A 20453-nucleotide genomic window follows, 5' to 3' on the forward strand; every position below is an offset into this window, starting at 1 on the left:
ACATGATTAAGATGATTCACAAAGCAAAGGATGAGATAAGAGAGCAAATGCAGGCAACGAATGATAATACGAATAAGCTGAAAGAGCACCTGCAGGAAGCAAAAGATCATTTCAACAAAGAGATAGAGATTCTTAAAAAAAAAAAAAAAAAAAAAAAAAACCTAATGGAAATCCTTGAAATGAAGGAAACAATAAACCAAATAAGCCAAATAAAAAAATCAGTGGAAAGCATCACCGAAAGACTAGACCACTTGGAAGAAAGAACCACAGACAATGAAGACAAAATATTTAATCTTGAAAATAAAGTTGCCCAAAGAGAAGATGGCAAGAAATCATCAACAGAATCTCCAAGAACTATGGGTCATCATGAAAAGACCAAATTTAAGAATTATTGGGATTGAGGAAGGCACAGAGATACAAACCAAAGGAATGAACAACCTATTCAATGAAATAATGTCAGAAAATTTCCCAAACCTGAAGAATGAAATGGAAAATCAAATACAAGAGGCTTGCACAACACCAAATGCACAAAATCACAACAGATCCACACCAAGGCACATTATAATGAAAATGCCTAACATTCAAAATAAAGATAAGATTTTGAAGGCTGCGAGAGAAAAGCATCAGATTATGTATAGGGGGAAACCAATACAGTTAGCAGCAGACTTTTCAACCCAGGCTCTAAAAGCTAGAAGGGCCTGGAACAACATATTTCAAGCTCTGAAAGAACGTGGTTGCCAACCAAGAATCCTATACCCAGCAAAACTACCTTCAGATTTGAAGATGAAATAAAATCCTTCCATGATAAACAAAAGTTAAAAGAATTTACAAATAGAAAGCCTGTGCTACAGAATGTTCTCAACAAAATATTCCATGAGGAGGAAATGAAAAGCAATAATGTAGGTCAGCAAAGGAGGAATTACCTTAGAGAAAAACCACTCAAAGGAGAAACAAAGTCAAGTTAAAAACCAAAAATAAGACCAAATGACTGGGAATACAAATCATATCTCAATAATAACCCTGAATGTTAATGGTCTAAACTCATCAATCAAAAGACATAGACTGGCAGGATGGATTAAAAAGAAAGACCCAACAATATGCTGCCTGCAAGAGACTCATCTCATAGAAAAAGACATCCACATACTAAAGGGGAAAGGATGGGAAAAAAACCTACCACACACATGGACTCAGTTAAAATGTGGGGGTTTCCATCCTTATATCAGATAAAGTGAACTTCAAACCAAAGTTAGTCAGAAGGGATAAAGGAGGATATTTTGTACTGTTTAAGGGAACCATAAATCAGGAAGACATAACGATAGTAAATATTTATGTCCTAAACAATGGTGCATCCCTGTACGTCAAACAAATCCTTCTCAATTTCAGGAATCAAATAGACCACAACACAATAATTCTGGGTGACTTTAACGCACCACTGTCACCACTAGATAGATCTTCCAAACAAAAACCAACCAAAGAAACCATAGAACTCAATAACACCATCAATAACCTAGACTTAATAGACTTAAATTGTGTATGTTCTCCTGGTTCAGTTTGGGAGGAGCATATGTCTCTAGAAATTTCTAGAGATGGATAGAATACTCCATCCATCAATGAGCAGATTCACTTTCTTCTCAGCAGCACATGGAACCTTTTCGAAAATAGACCATATGTTATGCCACAAAGCAGGCCTTAGGAAATGCAAAAAAATAGAAATACTGCCTTGTGTTCTATCAGATCATAATGGATGGAGAGTAGAAATCAATGACAAAATAAAAAGCAGAAATTACTCCAACACCTGGAGACTAAATAATATGTTATCGAATGAAACATGGATAACAGAAAACATCAGGGAGGAGATAAAAAAAAAATTCTTAGAGGTCAATGAGAATGACAATGCAACATATCAAAATCTCTGGGACACTAAGAAAGCGGTACTAAGAGGAAAATTCATTGCATGGAGCACATTCCAGAAAAGAATGGAAAGTCAACAATTAAATGACCTAACATTACAGCTCAAAGCCCTAGAAAAAGAACAGAGCAGAATAACAGCAAAAGTAGTAGAAGACAGGAAATAATTAAAATCAGAGCTGAAATCAATGAAATTGAAACAAAAGAAACAATTCAAAAAATTGACAAAACAAAAGGTTGGTTCTTTGATAAAGTAAACAAAATAGACAAACCCTTAGCCACACTAACAAAGAGAAGGAGAGAGAAAACTCAAATTACTAAACTTCGTGATGAAACAGGAAATATCATGACAGACACCACTGAGACACATAACATAAGGAAGAGCTACTTTGAAAATCTATATTGCAACAAAGTAGAAACTACTGAAGACATTGAGAAATTTCTAGAGACATGCTCCTCCAAAACTGAACCAGGAGGACATACACAATTTAAACAGATCAATATCAATCAATGAAATAGGAGAAGTCACTGGAAACCTACCATCCAAGAAAAGCCCAGGACCAGACGGATTCTCAGCCACGTTCTACAAGACCTTCAAAGAAGAACTCATTCCAATACTTCTCAATTATTCCAGGAAATAGAAAAGTAGGGTACCCTACCAAACTCATATTTTGTTAAGATCTTTGCATCTATATTCATCAAGGATATTCATCTAAAATTTTCTTTCCTTGGTGTGTCTTTTCCTGGTTTGGCTATGAGGGTGATATTAGTTTCATAGAATGAGTTTGGTTTGAATTGTTTCTTTTGTTTCAATTTCATTGATTTCAGTTCTGATTTTAATTATTTCCTGTCCTATGGGCCTGGTTGTTCTGCCTTAAATATTTTTGTTCCCAAAGGAACCCTCCGGCCATGTCCCCTCATTTCCTGTGTTCCCCTGATTGTATTGTTTAATCTTGTCTGTGGACACACTAGGACAAGTCAGGAAGAGCCTTTTTTTAATGAGGATTTTCCTTTGAGGGAAAGATTCTTTTAAGTAAAAGTGTTTTCTTAATAAGACACAGAGAGGGGCAGCACATCCTGTTAATGATGTTGGGAATGTCTTACAGTCATAGATTAAACAAATCAGAAACTGATTCCTGGGGTGGTGTGCATTTTTGATGCATGCACAAACCCAGTGAGGTGATTTTAAGTCCTTTGAATATAAACTGAGGAGTAGGATAACTGGGTCAAATGGTGATTCCAGTCTGAGTTTTCTGAGGAATCTCCATACTGCTTTCCATAATGGTTGCACCAATGTACAGAAGAAAAAGCAGGCCCAAATCTTTATCATGTAGGTCTCAGATCTGACTTCCTTAACAAGACTCCTAAAATGCAAAAAAGTAAAATTGAGAGTCAATTAATGGGGTGGATTCAAATTAAAAAGTTTCTTCTCAGCAAAGGAAACAATCAGTAACATGAACAGAGAGCCTACAGAATGGGAGACAATCTTTACCACATGCATCTCAGATACAGCATTAATCTCCAGGATATATAAAGAACTCAAAAAACTCAACATTCAAAAAAGCAAATAATCCAATCAATAAATAGGCTAAGAAACTGAACAGACACTTCAAAGAAAAAGAAAAACAACATATCAATCAATTAACAAATATATGAAAAAATGTTCAACATCTCTAGTAATTAGAGAAATTCAAATCAAAACTACTCTAAGATTTCATCTCACTCCAGTCAAAATGGCAATTATCAAGAATACAAGCAACAATAAATGTTGGTGAGGATATGGGGGAAAAGGTACACTCACACATTGCTGGTGGGACTGCAAAAGAAATCTTTCTAAGTTTTGAGTTCCATTTGATTCTGAGAGTGTATAAATATAATTATTTTTTTATTTAAATTTTTAAAATTTTATTTGTTCTAATTGTTTTACATGACAGTAGTAAAACTTTGAGGGAAAAAAAAAGCACCAAATCAGCTTTAAATAGCAAGAATGGTGCGTATCAATTATGCACCAAGTTTGACTGCATTCCATGCAGTACATGTTGCATATTTTGTGTCTCATAATTGGGATAGCAGAGTTGTCTGGTTTATAGAATTTCAACCAGCATTATTACTAATAAGAATTGAAATATCAGCTATACTCTCCTCAAACAATCATTAGTTAAGGTGATGATTCTATTCTTTGGTTTGATTCAATTATTCCATATTTCATACTATATCTTAACATCACTTTCGTCCCATAAATATACACAATTAAAATTTGTCAATTCACAAATTCATAAAAAGTTAAAAAGAAAAGCTACATTTTCTAATATATAATCCTAATTACAGGAAGCAACAACTCTTTCAATCTGAAGTCAAAAGGAGAATTCACTAGGATGTACCACAGAGCACCCCATCACTCCATTACATGCCCTGCCATTTGAAGGGTGTTATTCTCCTACCATTGGCACCTCTGAGTAATGTGAGTGTGTGAGTGCCTGTGAGTTTAAGTAATAAATAACTGATCTGATTGTCCATTCCATGGTTCACTCTGAGTTCTTAAATCCTAACAGATTCAGTTCTGTTTGCTTATGTGTGTTTCAATAACATGGAGCCCTGCCCTAATCATAAGGGGACAGTGTCTTAATATTCTGGCCTGCAGCTCCACATGAAGCGGAATGATTGAACAAGATGGTGCCTAGGAAGAAAATGTAGGCTAAATATGAGGATTGGGGTTGAGAAGATGTGTTTCATATATTTATAAGATGTTATAAAAACATGTTTATGAAAGTGATCGTGGAAAAGATGAATGCAACAGTGTGATGTTGCATGACATGAAAATGGGTTTTAGCAGGTCTGGTTTTTTTCCTTTCATTTTTTTCTCTTTAATAAAAATTTCCAGAACAAGTTATACTACATAACAGTAATGAGTTGAATTTGGTGTTTGGAGGACAGTGGGAGAAGAAAAAGATGTCAAAGCTGTGTGTCTCCTGGGTATGAGAACTGCTGGTGACAAAACACATCTCAGAGTGAATACAGAACAATTGGAATGATGATGCTGGTCCACGTTATGTCTTGAAGAAGCAGTGATGGGGTGGGGTGTGGAAACAGAAGACAGATGGAAACACATCTTCCCTTGATTTAGAAGTAAAGTTATGTGCTGCTTAATGATGGAGACACATTCTGAGAACTGTCTTGTTAGGTGATTTGTCATTGTGTGACATCATACTGTACTAACACAGACTGAAATGGCTGTAATGTAACTGGGTGATTAAATCTCACAGGGCCCGCCATCACATATGCAGCCAAATGTTGACCAGAATGTTGTTAGAATTTCTGGTTTTATATTCTTTCAGAGATTATCCTCTGATTTAGAGGAATCTCTTCTGTAATTTCTTTCTTTCAGAAAGAAAACACTGGCTTCTTGCTGAGTGTATTAGTTTGCTAGGACTGCTATAACAAAGCTTATGTGTGAAAATTTGTTTTCTCACAGTTCTGGAGACAGAATGCCTGAGATCAAGACATCAAAAAGGCTGGTTTCTTCTGAGTTCTCTCTCCTTGGTTTGTGGGCTATCAGCTTCTCTGTCTTTGCATGCTTTTCCCTTTGTGCATGTGTGTCTTCTAATCCAATAAAGACACCAGTCATATTGGATTATAGCTCACCCTAATGACCTCTTTTTAACTTAATCATCTCTTTAAAGGCTCTACCTACAAATGTGGTACCATTCTAAGATATTAGTGGTCAAGATTTCAATGTATGAATTGGGGAAAGGAGAAGATTGGGTCCATAGCACCCAGATACCAAAATAATTTCCCTTCCTTCATCTTCTATTCTCTTTTATGTACTGGAACTCACTAAATGAGGCTCCCTGGGAATTAGGTGAGCTTTCCAAATGTGTAGGAACTTAAATTACAAATTTAGAGATAAATCATAGATGAAGAAACAAAACTCTCTTTCACTGCCTCTAAAGTTCCTGATGGGATTACTTGCCATGTCTCCCAGGTGTTCAAAGCCCTCATATTTGATGCCATTTTCACAGATCTAGAAAGTCTCTACTAATTATTATCTTTCATACTAATAAATGTGCAATGATTCTATTCTTGTCTTCTGAGAAATAATTAGCTTGCTACTTACATTTTTAAAATGATTGGTGTGCTATAACATGAATCCTTACTTATTAGGGTTCAAAATAAATTAGTACTTTTACTTTTTCCTGGACAATTTAAGAACATAAGAACATTTTAGTGTTATTTATCGTTCTCCAAATTTATGCTATTTTTTCATATATGCTAATTCTCAGTATTTAAAATCTTGTAGATTTTATTATTTCTGCCTCATACGGTCAGTATTTATTTAGATGAACACATGTAATTTCTCTTCCTTTTGTTATTTTTTTCTTTTCTACCCCTCCTGGCTTTTATTTTGGAATTTTTTTTTTTCCAAAGAACTCTTCATATATTTCCTATATCACAGGTACACTGGTTATTAACTCTCTTAATCTTGTTCTTGAAATGTCTTTGTCTGACCATTCTTTTTTTTTTCTTTCTCAGGGTATTTTTAATAGATGCAGAAATTAAATTCCAATTTGGCACTTTTTTGTTCAGCACTTTGAAGATAGTCTTGTATTATTTTCTGGCTTTCACAGTTTTTATTGAGAAGTCATTCATGAATCTCATTGTTCTTATGAAGACAATATATCTCTTCCTTAGCTTCTTTTATGTTTTTTTGTGCCTCTGGGAATTTTATTATGATGGACCTGGAAGTGGTTTTGTCTGTCATTCCTAGCATTCACTATGCTCATTGAATTCTTTCTTATGGTTTAGAAAATTCTTAACTATTATCTCCAAATATTGCTGTATGTCATTCTCTTCTCTCTGAAATTATAGTAATGCATACATTAGACTTTCCCCCAGTGTTCTATATAGCTTTCCCCTCTGATCTATATTTTCTCAACTTTTGTTTCTCTGTACACATTAGTCTAAATATTTTCATTTTCTAGTCCTCTAATTCTTTCTTCAGTTGTGTCTAAAATACTTAAGCTCAGAATTTCTGTTATTATATTTTCTGCCCAAAATTGATATATGACTTAGTCTTTCATTCTAGCCTGAAAATCTTTCTTGTTACTCCTTGAGCATATTATTCATAATTATTTGAAGCTTCATGTTGATATCACATTTGTTTGTATTCCTATAGTTCTCTACTTTTTTTATTTGTTTCTCTTGGTTTTTAGTCATATGAGTTTTGTAATGTGTTTTTTTTTTTTTTTTTTTTTTTTTGATAGTACCAGTCATTATGAGACCAGGGTAAAAGGACAGTCAGTGTAGGTAATGAATGATTAATCAAGAAAATGGAAGCTGATTCAAAAGAAATGGAAAGTTAATAACTTTAGGATACTTTCCCCTACTCTAACCTGTTGCCACGGTTACCTGCCTCCAGGGTATTATTCCTCCCAGCAAGGAGTTGTTAATGAATGCCCCCTGGGTGGCCCCATTCCTGCCCTAGGGTCACTCCACTTTTTGGGTCATGTAGGCAGGATGGGAGGAGGGGGCATGAGAACAAAGGATATCTGGAATCTATAGAAGGGGCAAGATACCCCTCACTCCCTCAGGTACCAACTTTGAACCCCCTCTTCTGTGGAGGAGTCTGTAAGGAATCCCACAGAAACCACACTGGACACAGGAAATCACATAAGGGAGTTTATTAAGCAAACAGAGTGTCTCCCTGCAGGGTAAGAGAGAAAATGAGAGGAAAAGAAAGGGAAAGAAAAGGGCATGTGCAAGAAAGAGTGTGAAAAGCGAGGAGGAGAAAGAAAGTGAGTCAGTGGGAGAGAAAAGCAAGAGAAAAAAGATGGCAGTGAAGCTATCTTTAAGAATCCCACCGGGCTAACAGGGGACCAATAACGGAGAAGGATATTTCCAAGCTGACTGATGAACCAATAGCTAGCTAGGATGTTCACAGACTGACAGTAGTTGGGAGGCGGGGAAATGGCGGTAACGAAAAGGGCAGGGGGAGCAGCTTTGTACATTACATTCCCCGTTTCTGTTTTTATAAGAAAATCTTTTGTTCTCCAGTTCTTTCTGAAGCCTTCTCTCTCCTTCCTGCCTAAGTGACTGGGGCTGGTTTTGCAGGTGAGATGTAAAAAGTCCATTCTCCCAGGGGCAGTCTTCAACTTCCAGACTTCCAGAGGCAGATGGTTTTCATGGACTTCATTTCCTCAATTTGACTGATTCTACACGACTTGCCTGTCCCCAATTCTGGCTTAATTCACCCCTAATTTTAGGAACTCCTTTACTGTTGTAGGGAATGGGGGATGATGACCACTCTGGCTTCTTCGAGCTGGGAGGGGGCAGCATGGAGCAAGCAGTTTGGAGTTCCCTTTTTAGAAATCAGGTCAATCGAGGGTCCATCGTAGAAGTCTGGTTGGGGAAGAGCAGGTTGTAAAGCATTGGGGGATGGGTGCTTCTATGAGAGAAGAAGAAAAACACATGAGTACTGAAATGAGATTAATACAATATAAATGTTGCAGAATCTGGAACATGCTAATGAATATCATAAAGATGACAGAAGTCAATAATTCCTCATCAGGGGTGGAAGAAGTGAGTTATTCCCATAACAAGACCTAACAAAGGCTGGAGAGGACAAGGCCTTTATTTGGGAACTTTAACATTGTCTAGGTAATCAGGAATATAAACACAACATTTAGTAGAGATACTAGCAAACATAGATTAAGCCTACCTGTGTCTGTAGGCCTTAAACTGACTAAAACTTCTGACTCTGGCAGTTTCTCTTGATAGTTATCAGGCACATTTGCCTAAGAATTTCTCTTTTGTAGCTTTTAGTCTTTATTCTAGTGGACTAACACAAGTGTATATCTTAAGTTACATTTAACTATTATTTCTTTTAAACACCCCAGAATGGCTATATTTTGGTTTTAACTGTTTTGCTAGGTGTTTAAGATCAAACTGGTCAAAGTGACCTGTTCCTGTCTGTTAAAGAGTCAGCTGAGTTCCCACAGGGGTCACTCATAGAGAAATTAAGAGCACCTTCTTAGCTCCATTAGTGTCATTGGTTAGGCAGGGTCTCCTTGATGAGGTGGCTTTCCTTGGAAGCATTAGGGGTGTCTCCCTTTTCCCATGACACTTCTCTGCAGCAGGTGCACTGAGTGGTTTTTATTCTCTAGTTGCCTCATCAATCTCCTTGGTCAGGAGGTTGTGTGACCCCAGAGTTGCAAAGCTCTTAGAGAAGTCCTCTTGTTCCCTGGGTTCAGGTTGACTTTGAGGGCAAGACCCAAATATGGAGTTTTCTTGACCTGTGTATTTAATCTCAATCTCTAAGTTTTATCTTAACCATCAAGCAAGTCAGCCTCACCACTCATAAAGTAAGAGTACTGGGCTTTAACTTCAATGTCTATAACTTTATAGTTATTTACCCCTTTTATCTAATTGGGGTCTACATTATCTGTCCTATAGGTGAAAGCTTTTCAAGTTAATCTATGGTGTACTTCTGCAAAATATCAGGCAACAGTTAGTGTTTACAAGGAAATACAAAATGGGAATCACCAACAGTAAAACATTCAGTTTGTGCAATAGCTATCTTGAATTTTGGCTGAGTTATTCATTATATCCCCTGTTTGAGATCATAGTAATCTTTACAACAAAAATCAAACTTTTGAACACATTAACTTTTAAATGATTTAAATTCTGGCTTAGTTTGGAGTCATTCTAACGTGCAGCAGGGTTGTGAGGCAGAGTCTTATCTCAGGTAAGGTGGGGCTTTTCACAAATCTTGGGTAAAATGTTCTAATCCTGAAGCTAATTTTTCCTCTTTCACCATGACCAGCATGACCAAATTCTCAAGTTCAGTGAGGGTCAAAGGAATATTAGAAAATAAAGGTTTATAAACACAGATTTTGAAGATTAAACTGAGATCAGATGGAACTCTGTCCTCTGATGGAATTGAGGTCTAAAGAGTTATGTCAGCAACCTTTATATATGTATGTAAGCATTATTCTTTGTTTTCAGGAAACTTACAGAGACTAGGACATCTACGTAACTTTTTCATAGCTGCAAAGTGGCAAAATGCTTTCATGTTTAACCTTTAAACAAATCAGGCTCTCAATTTTAGAAATACATTTAACATTATGTATACATTAGAATGTATTTTAGAAATACATTTACCAAATTTTACACATATCCTATTGATGGCAGTGCTATATAGAACATTAAATGATAGGTTTACCATTACAGACAAGTTTAATTTGGAGAATACCAGCTTGATAAATTTTCTGCTTTAAAGACTTGTACAGCTGGAAAATATGAACACATTTAATATACAAAGAATAATGTTTAAGTATGTTACTTCATGGAATAACTTTGTAAATCAATCAGATGTCTCTAACAAACACGTTTGAGTAATCCCATACATGTCAACTCTAATTCACTCATCTTATTGTAAAAAAAACCAAGATATCAGACAAGTGTAACAACAGTATTTGATGTCACTTTCCTGTTGAAGGAAAAGTCCCAGAAAAATTGATGTTAGACATTTTATAAACATCAACATTTTATTAGTTTGACAACCTAGAGACTTGTGATTTAATTTTAAAGATATTTTACTTCTATTAGTTTACCCAATTTAAATTGAACCTTTTAAAATCACATGAATTAAAAGTATTTGGATCCATTTTTTAAAAAATTTAATTTTTATGCACACTTATGTTTAACACAAAAGCAAAGGCCTTGTAATGTTTATCTCCATTGCAGTGTAACAGATGTTCAAAAATAACTCTAGAGTTGGATAAAAAGAACTGATCAAAGATCATTAACCTAGGTATGTGGGATCAAAATTGGGAGCTCAAATATATAGCATTTTTGAGTTATATAAAACAAAAGTCCTAGAAGAAAAATAATAATGGCCATTAATTATAGCATGAGAAAATGAGAAAGAGAAGGGCAGAGAGAAAAGATGAGGAGATTTAAAGGGATCTATTTTGCAACCCAGGTGAAATTTAAAATGGACACTTTTTTTTTTCCCTTGGGTTTGAGACTGGTCTCCCACTGAGCATTCTGACTTCCTCCATTTACATTTCAATGTAAGCCTTGACTGAGATCTGGATCTGAAAGGAGCTAACAGGTTCTAGCAGAAATGTGATGCCTAGGGAATTTTAACCCTTTTTCCTGATTAGTAATCAATTCAGGTTTGGATGCAAAAAAATTGTGAAACCTTATCTCCCACTACTTGTGGGGAATGGGGCTACTATATCATACTCCTTACTGGGACATGCCACTGATGGTTGAGCTGGTCACTCCCTCCACACTGGCCTATGCAGTACCTCATGGCAGGAGGACTAAGTGGGCTGGGCTGGGGAATGGAAGCAGAAATGGCTGAGTCAAAGTTGGAGGAGGAGGGATTAAGAGGTAGAGAAGAAGGAGGCGTTTGAGTTTGCAGGAAGAGCCAAGAAGGCAAGAAGGAAGAGACTTGAAGATAAGGAATCCCTTTCCATCCGCCCGCTCGCTCATGGAAGCTGTGTGACATTACACAAAGGAATTTTGGTGGCTTTAAGCTGGGGGTCAGGCGAAGGGTTCCCAGGGTTGAATCTGCCAGATTGGAGGACCCAGGTCCCATGACTGATACAGCTGAGTCTGTTGTCAGGGTGTACGTGGCCATTTTGGATTGATTATCTAAAGGGTACTGTGGCCAAATATAAGCCAGGAGTCAGGTGAAGGGTTGAATTTGTGGGAATGGAGAACCCAGATCCCATCGTGGAGACTGATACAACCGAGTCTGTGGCCAGGGCATCCCGAGGCCAGAGTAGTTGACTGGAGATGAGAAGGCAGCACATAGATGGTGTCATCACACAAGCATCAATGTGGGCCAGGCAAAAGCCGAGAAGAGTCGAGGACCTGATATCAGGGTTTTTGAGTATGAGTGCGAGCATGAGCATGAGTGTGAGATGAGCCTCAACCCTGAGAGAATCTCCACCATAAATCAGGAATCCACCCAGCAGATAAGACTGACTATAGGGACCAGTGGTAACTATAAAAGTTGTGGCTGGGGGTACCCCCATGCCTCAGCTTTCTCGAGAGCCCCGGACACTCAACTGTTACTTCTCAGGTCAGCAGAGGTGTGTTTAAGTGGTCTAGAGTGGGGACCTGTCTAAGGGGACTCACCAATCTGAAGTCTGGTGTTGCATGCAAAAAGCTGAGCATCTGGGCGAATGGAAGGTGGGCTGTGGCTGGGGGTCACTGGGGCATCAGATGGGGTTCCACTTGCCTAAGAGGCAGTGGAAGAACCCATCCTGAGTCATGGCACCAATATAAGAAATCCCACAGAAACCACGCTGGACACGGGAAATCACATAAGGGAGTTTATTAAGTGAACAGAGTGTCTCCCTGCGGGGTAAGAGAGAAAATGAGAGGAACAGAAAGGGAAAGAGATAGGGCATGTGCAAGAAAGAGTGTGAAAAGTGAGAAGGAGAAAGAAAGTGAGTCAGGGGGAGAGAAAAGCAAGAGAAAAAAGATGGCGGTGAGGCTATCTTTAAGAATCCCGCCAGGCTAACAGGGGACCAATAACGGAGGATGCTTGCAAGCTGACTGATGAACCAATAGCTAGCTAGGATGTTCACAGATTGACAGTAGTTGGGAGGTGGGGAAATGGGTGCAACAGAAAGGGTGGGGGGAGCATCTTTGTACATTACAGAGTCTCTGTCTCTCTCTCTGCTATTCTCTTTTTGCTCTTGCCTTGGCATTTCTTGAGTGTTTAGTCTTAAGCACCAAGGGAATGGGGACCTGGAATCTGATTCTTAACACCAGTATCATCTCTGGTCTCAATTGTACATAAAAAATTGCAGATAATTTTGGTTTACTGATGCCATTATTTTCCACCAGAGAAATTTACATTTGATTCCGGTAGAAAAATAACCCAGGGACACCCAGATCAACTCAATCCAGTCCAGAAATGAGATAATTCAGAGTTGTACTTCTGTCACTAGCATGGTTCCTATATTATATTGTCTATATCTCTTTTCATGACAAAGTATAATATCAAATTTGTTTCCCAAGTGACCAAGAGTGATGCTGTTTATTTCTGCTCTGATTTTTACAATTTCTTTCCTTTTACTAGTTTTGGGTTTGGTTTTTTTTTTCATTTTTCTAGTTCCTTAAGGTACCATATTTGATTGTCTAGTTGAGATCTTTTTGCTTTTTTGATGTAAGTGTTGATTGCTATACATTTCTTTCTTGCTATAAATTTCTGCTTTTGCTGTATCCAATAGGTTTTGTCATGCTGTGTGTCCTTCTTCATTTATTCAAAGAAAATTTTAAATTATTTCTTCATTCATTGTTTTTCCAGGAGTACACTATTTAATTTCCAGGTATTTATATAGTTTCTAGTGTTTTTCTTTGTTATTGACTTCTTACTTTCCTCCTTCTCCTTCTCCTCCTTCTTTGCATTATAGTTGGAGAAGGTACTTGAAATGATTTCACTAAATAAAAAATTTGTTTAGACTTCTTTTGTGGTCTGCCATATAATCTAACCTGGAGAATGTTCCATTTGCTGTGAAGAAGAATATATTCTATGGCTGTTGGATGAACTATTCTGTAGCTATGTTATATCCCTTTGGTCTAGAATAATTTTAAGTTTGCTGTTTCTTTATTAATTTTCTGTCTGTATGAAGTCTCCATTGCTAAAAGTAGGGTATTAAAGTACCCACTTTTATTTTATTGGAAGATATTTTTCCCTTTAAGCCTTTTAATATTGGCTTTGTGTTATTTGCTTTATATATTTAAGTTCTCTGATATTGAGTGCATATATGTTTATAATTGCTATTTCTTCTTGCTTAATTGACCACTTTATCATTGTATGAAGATTTGTTTCTTTTTACTGCTTTTTATTTAAAATCTATTTTTTCTCATGTCAGTATGACTATTGCTTTTTCAACATTTATTTGCAAAGAATATCTTAATTTCATGCCTTCACTTTAAATCTGAAATTCTTATAAGCAATGTAATACGTGGGTCTTTTTGAAAAGTTTTTATCCACTTAGTCACTCTCTTTTAATTGGAGAACTTAATACATTTACATTTAAGATAATTATCAAAGGTAAGATTTTATGACTGACATTTTGGTACTCATGGTCTTAGTTTCTATTTTTTCCTTCTCTCTTCCTGCTTTCCTTTTTTTCTTACTTCCCTCCTTCCTCTACCTTCTTCCCGGTCTCCCTCTCTTTCTTTCTTTCTTTCTTTCTTTCTCCCTCTCCTAGTCTTCATTTGTGGTTCAGTGACTTTATGTAGTAGTAAGTTTTGATTCCCTATATACTATTTTGATGTGTCTCTTCTAGATTTTTGCTTTATGGTTACAATGAGTCTTTCAAAACACTTTGATAATAACAAACTACTTTGAAATTATAGAAACTTAACATTGATCATAAAGATAGTAAAAGAGAGAAAGAAATATTACTAAAAATTTTTTTACACTTGTGCTCTATTCCTGCCCAAATTTTGAATATTTATTGTTTACATATTTTCTATATTGCCAGTATCTTACAATGTAGTTATTATTACTTGTAACTGATTTATTTTTTAAAGTTTTCATACTAAAGATATAAATGATTTTTAAACCATGGTTATAACACTAGAGCATTCTGCATTTGTCTGTATAGTTATTCCTACCATTGAGTTTTATACCTTTGAATGGTTCCTTACTCATCAGTGTCTCTTTATTTCAGTTTGAATAACTCCCTTTAGTGTTTCTTATAGAAAAGGTCTGATTGTGATAAATTTTCCCCAGCTTTGTCTGGGAATGGCTCTATCTCTCATTTCTAAGGCCAGCTTTGCTGGGTATAGTGTTCTTGGTCAATAGATGATTTTTCCCCTGAAAATGTCATCCCACTGACTCCTGTAAGGCTTGTGCAGAGAATTCTGCTGTCAGGGAAATTAGAACACCCTTATGTGTTATTTGCTTCTTTTCACTTGCTGCTTTAAGAACCTTCCCTTGTCTTTAATCTTCGATAGCTTGATTATAGTATGTTTTAAAGTAGACTTAGTTGAGCTGAATCTTACTGGCGACATTTAACTTTCCCATACCTGGGTATGTGTATCTTTGTTTAGGTTTGGTAAGTTTTCTTTATTATCTCTTTGAATAAGCTTTCTAACTTTTGGCAGCCTCAAGTTTGTATTGGATCCCCAATAATGTGAATATTTGCTCTTTTAATGCCATCCCAACAAGGATATAAATTGTATTCACTCCTCTTCATTCCCTTGGGTTTCACTGACTTGGTAGAGATTTCTAGTCAAAGCCCTGTGCCTAACTCCCTGTCTTACTCTTCAGTGGATTGAGTTTCCACACTGTGCTAAATGGGATTGGGGGAGAGGTGGTGGAGGCAGTTCCTTTGCTGCCAGACTAATGGGAATCCAGAGGCTCCATCCAGGGACACTGGCCAGGGAACAGGGGCCATGGGCTCTGCCTGGTACTGGATTTAACCATGTTGGGTCTGTACTGTGTCCAAAATCTAAGGTCTGGAGTTAATCTCTCTTCCTTTCTTAGTATCTCTTCCAACTTGAGTTGGTTGGAGTTGGGGGAGGGGTGTACAAGCAACTTCTTCCTGATTTCCTTAGCTCTTGTGAAGGTAGTTTTATGTGTAAGTAGTTGTTCAAACTGAGGTCCTATGGAGAGAGAATAGCCTAGTCTTAACTCCCCACAATCTTGCTGTACTCTGAGATCCAGTCCTTTTATGTAAAGGCTGGTTTGGGGTAGGGCAGAGACCTGATGGCTAGAAACCTGCTTTCTGTGTAAATTCTACTTGAATTATATCATGATGTTAATTGAAATGACAAATATTAGTAAAATAATTCATTTACTTCAGGAACAACCACAATGATGCTTACCAGATATTGTTATAATTAAATATGCTTGGTTTAAGTATCTGATAACAAAAATTATTTTAAAAATTAATATCCACCAGTATAAGGCAGATATTTTATTACTTTGGTTTAAATAATTTCCTTAGGAATACAAAATATTATTTGACATTTTGTAGTTAATAAAAAATCAGACATGAGTTCCTCTAGTGTTTTGTTAACTTTGGGATGAGGTAAATGTTGGGAATTATATTAAGAGAAGATTATGAAGAAAAAAAGCAATGATGCTTGCTATTGGTATAAAATTCTGTGAATTCTAATATAGTTACTGGCCTAATTATCTGTTTTCTTCAATACAGGAGGTCATCATGACAATAGAATGGTCTAATTTTTTGTGTGTGTGTGTGTGGTGGTGGTACTGGAGCTTGAACCCAGCAGTACTCCACTACTGAGCTACATCCCTAGACCCCTTTTTGTAAGTTGTTTTTGATACAGGGTTTTGCTAAGTTGGAAAGACTGACTTTGAACTTGTGATCCTCCTGCCTCAGCTTCCCAAGTAGCTAAGCATAGAGATGTGTGACCATGCCCAGCAGATAGGAGAGAGATTTTAAAGATGGGACAGCAATTTTCAAAAAATGTAATGAGTAGAGAGACATTTAAGAGATTTTGAACATATGAACTATTTCCTGGAAATATTATCTTTTAAAAAATGTTAATTGAATGCTCTAAGGACATTGTTTTTATTGTAAGAGATATGAAACCTGAAACCATTTGTGGTCTAGCATCTTGAATTGCAGATGGTTTTATAGGAGGGTTGGTAGTCAAGGTAAATCTCATATAGAATGACAACTTCAAATGGACAAAAAATCTTGTTGTGGAGAGAGTGTACAGAAAGGTAGATTATCAGTGTGGATAAAGAAATCAGAATTCATGAGAAGAGCATACGTAATGTGGCATGTTCATGTGACATAGAGAAATTGGTGGATCAAGACTGAATCAGGCAAGTAGAAATTATATTTGCAGATACCAAGTAGAGATCTTCTAGGATAGGCATCAGAAACTGCTGCTAAGAAAAGCTACAGATAAAAGGCAGAGTTTGACTGATACATGGAGGAAGGGAAAAGACACCAAAAAGCCTCATCACTAGAATTTGGAACACAGTTTCCCTAAGACTGAGGCAAAATGAGAAAAACAGAAATTCCCCCTGCTTCCACCACAAACATACCACAGAATACCACGCAACACTGTATGCAAGCATGGGCATGGAGAGAGATATTCTCTGAGGTGTAGGTGTTTAGAACTGCTGGAAGTGAAGAGTGAAGCACTAACAATACTGAGAAGAACAACTCCTGCCCCCAGCTCCTACCTAAACACAGGCGATGGTAGCTCACCTCTAGTGGAGCTTGAAGTGTGAGGTCTACTGAAGTAACTATACCAACAGCAAAGCACACACTTAGTTGAATTCCTGACTAGTGACTCAATCCTTGAGGTTTTGAGGTTAACGTTCTGGTATAAGATGAGGCTTGATCATTCAGGAATAATGGTTTAGTCAACTTTTTCGCCACTGTGACTAAAAGATCTGACCAGAACAATTTTAGTAAAGGAAAAGTTTATTTGAGAGCTCACAATTTTAGAGGTCTCAGTCCATAGATAGCCATTCCTTGGCACTTGAGGTAAGGCAGAACATCATGGCAGAAGGGTGTGTTGTAGGGAAGCAGCTTACATAATGATCAGAAGCAGAAAGAGAGAGATTCTATTTACCAGATACAAAATTTATAACCCTAAAGTCATACCTCCTATGACTACCTCCTCCAGCCACGCCCTACCCACTTTCAGTTATCACTCAGTTAATCCCATTGGGGATTCACTCACTGATTGGTATTAGGCTTTCATAATCCAGTCATTTCTCCTCTAAACCTTCTTCCATCATCTCACACATGAGCTTCTGGGGGACACTTCACATCCAAACCATAACAAGTAACTACTGTTTACTTTAGTTCTCCTTTTTATACACATACAATTGAATTAAAATTATGAAACACATAAAATACCAAAAGAAACAATCCAATGCCAAAAGACAAAGCAAATTATGGACTGGACTCAGAGATGACACAGATGTTGAAACTATCAGACAGATACTGTATTAGTCAACGTGGGCTGCCATAACAAAATACCACAGATGCAGTGGCTTAAACAACAGAATGTTAGTTTTCACAGTTCTCTATAGGCTGGAGGTCCAAGATCAAGATACCAGCTGATTAAGTTCCTAGTGAGAACTCTCTTCCTGGCTTGCAGACAGTTTTCCTTCTCACCACGTTCTTGAATGGTGGAAGGAGAGAGGGATCTGATGTATCTGCACTTCTTATAAGGTTATCAGCACTGTTGCATTAGAGCCCCACGCTTATGACCTCATTTAACCTTATCACCTCCTCATAGATCCTGCTTCTAAATATAATTCCTTTAGGGGCTAAGGTGTCAAAACCTAAGTGTTTTGCAAAAACATTTAGTGTCTAACAGATGATTTTTTAAAACTTAAAAAAAATCTAAGAGCATGGCATGGCACATTCTGCAATCTATGTGCCCATCCACAGCCGCATGTTAGGTGGCATGTAAGACTCCCCTGCTGTGGGAACAAAGACAGAGGACTTAAGGTCCCCACTGTGCCTGACTCCACGTGCCCCATCATGATGTTTCCCCTGGAGGTTTGTTTTCCAGATTTTAATAGTGAAATAAAAGAGAAACTTAGCATTTTCAGGATTTAGAATGTGCCAAATTTTCACTGGTGCAGAGATGCTTTTATGCAAATTAGTTCTCCACTTGCCTGGGGCTTAATGGTTTTCCTTCCTGGAAACTTAAATTGAAAGATCAGGTCAATTAAAATTTGTGTGTGTGTGTGTGTGTGTGTGTGTGTGTGTGTGTGTGTGTGTGTTATAAGCAGTACATTAACTTTTGAGGATAATCCAAAGCAAGTATGTGTTGACTAACATGTATAAACAGATCCTTTTGACAAATTAAATCAAGGGTGAACAGTTTAATCAAACAAGTTAATCAAGAAAGATAAAATCTAAATTTATGTTTAGATTTCAAACAAATGTGCTATTTTTCTTTCCACCAGTTTCAGAAATGAAAGAAATGAATTGCAAATGTAAAATACCTTCTCCAACCCCAATCCTACCCAAGAAAGGTCTCTTGTTTGCTGGATCAACTTTTAAAGGGGTTAGGGGACTGGGGAAGAAATTGAGTAGTTACAAAACAGAGAAAAGAAAGAAAAATAGAGTAAATTGATTCACAAAATGTAGAATTAAGACAGAGAGGAGTTATTGGAGCCTAGGAAGACTGAATTTGGGGGGAAATTTTGGAGAGCTTGGAGAAAAGAAATACTTTGGAGCAGGTATCATGTACAAGAGATAATAAAAGTTAATGTGATGGGAAAAGACAATGTCAAACAATTTTTGTTTTTCATTACTTCCCATTAAGTGTTTTCTGATAGACTTTAATAAAAATTTAAATTTCATTTGGATTATTTTTAGATTCAGAACTAAATTTCTCTCAGTGTGATACCATGCAAAGATGGAATCAGTGATATTTGAGGCTTACATGATTATATACTAAATGCTAAACTGCAGGCATTTTTTTCAACATTATCAACCATATATGCATTCATACACATTCACATACAAACACATTTATTTAGCTTGTTGTTATGGTTTGGATGTGAGGTGTCCCCCAAAAGCTCACGTGTGAGACAATGAAAGAATGTTGAGAGAAGAAATGATTGGGTTGTAAGGGTATTAACCCAATCAGTGAATTAATCCCTTGTTTGGGATTAACTGAGTCGTAACTGAAGTGGTAGGGTATGGCTGGAGGAGGTGGGAATTGGGGCATGGTTTGTGGTATATATTTGTATCTGGCAAGTGGAGACCTCTTTCTCTGCTTTCTGATCACCATGTGAGCTGCTTCCCTCTGCCACACTCTTCCACCATGATGTTCTGCCTCACCTCAAACCCCAAGGAATGGAGTCCACCTTTTATGAACTAAGACCTCTGGAACTGTGAACCCTCAAATAAACATTTCCTCCTTTAAAATTGTTCTGGTTAGATATTTTATTCATAGTAGTGAAAAAGTTCACTAAAACACTTGGTCAGTAATGTAACAAATTCTTTCTGATATTAAAGGGAGACTAGAAAGTAGGAGCAACTGTGGAGGAGAAATTCATTCTTTCTTCTGGGAGAAAAATCAAACTGTAACAGTGTTCCACATTATGCTTTGAGTGTAGCCCTTGTTGCTCTGCCACTGTAACTGTAACTGATTTTTTTTTAAATTTATTTTTATTGTAAACAAATGGGATACATGTTGTTTCTCTTTGTACATGGAGTAACAGCATACTATTTGCATATTCATACATCTACATAGAGTAATGATGTTTGATTCATTCCATTATTTTTTCCTTCCCCCCACCCCTCCCACCTCTCTTTTCCCTCCATACAGTCACTCCTTCCTCCATTCTTGTCCCCCTCTCACCCCCCACTATGTGTCATCATCCACTTATCAGTGAGATCATTCATCTTTTGGATTGTTGAGATTGGCTTATCTCACTTAACATGATATTCTCCAATTTCATCAATTTGCCTGCAAATGCCATAATTTATTATTCTTTATAGCTGAGTAATATTCCATTATATATATATATATATATATATATATATATA

The 20453-nt window shown here is 36.8% G+C and overlaps 1 pseudogene; it reads left to right on the plus strand.

The window, feature by feature from the left end:
• Positions 1-20453, plus strand: part of LOC124961378 (protein CBFA2T1-like) — an 89149-nt pseudogene that overhangs the window by 12956 nt on the left and 55740 nt on the right.

This window comes from Sciurus carolinensis, chromosome 12 (genome assembly GCF_902686445.1).
Source record: "Sciurus carolinensis chromosome 12, mSciCar1.2, whole genome shotgun sequence".
NCBI lineage: Eukaryota > Metazoa > Chordata > Mammalia > Rodentia > Sciuridae > Sciurus > Sciurus carolinensis.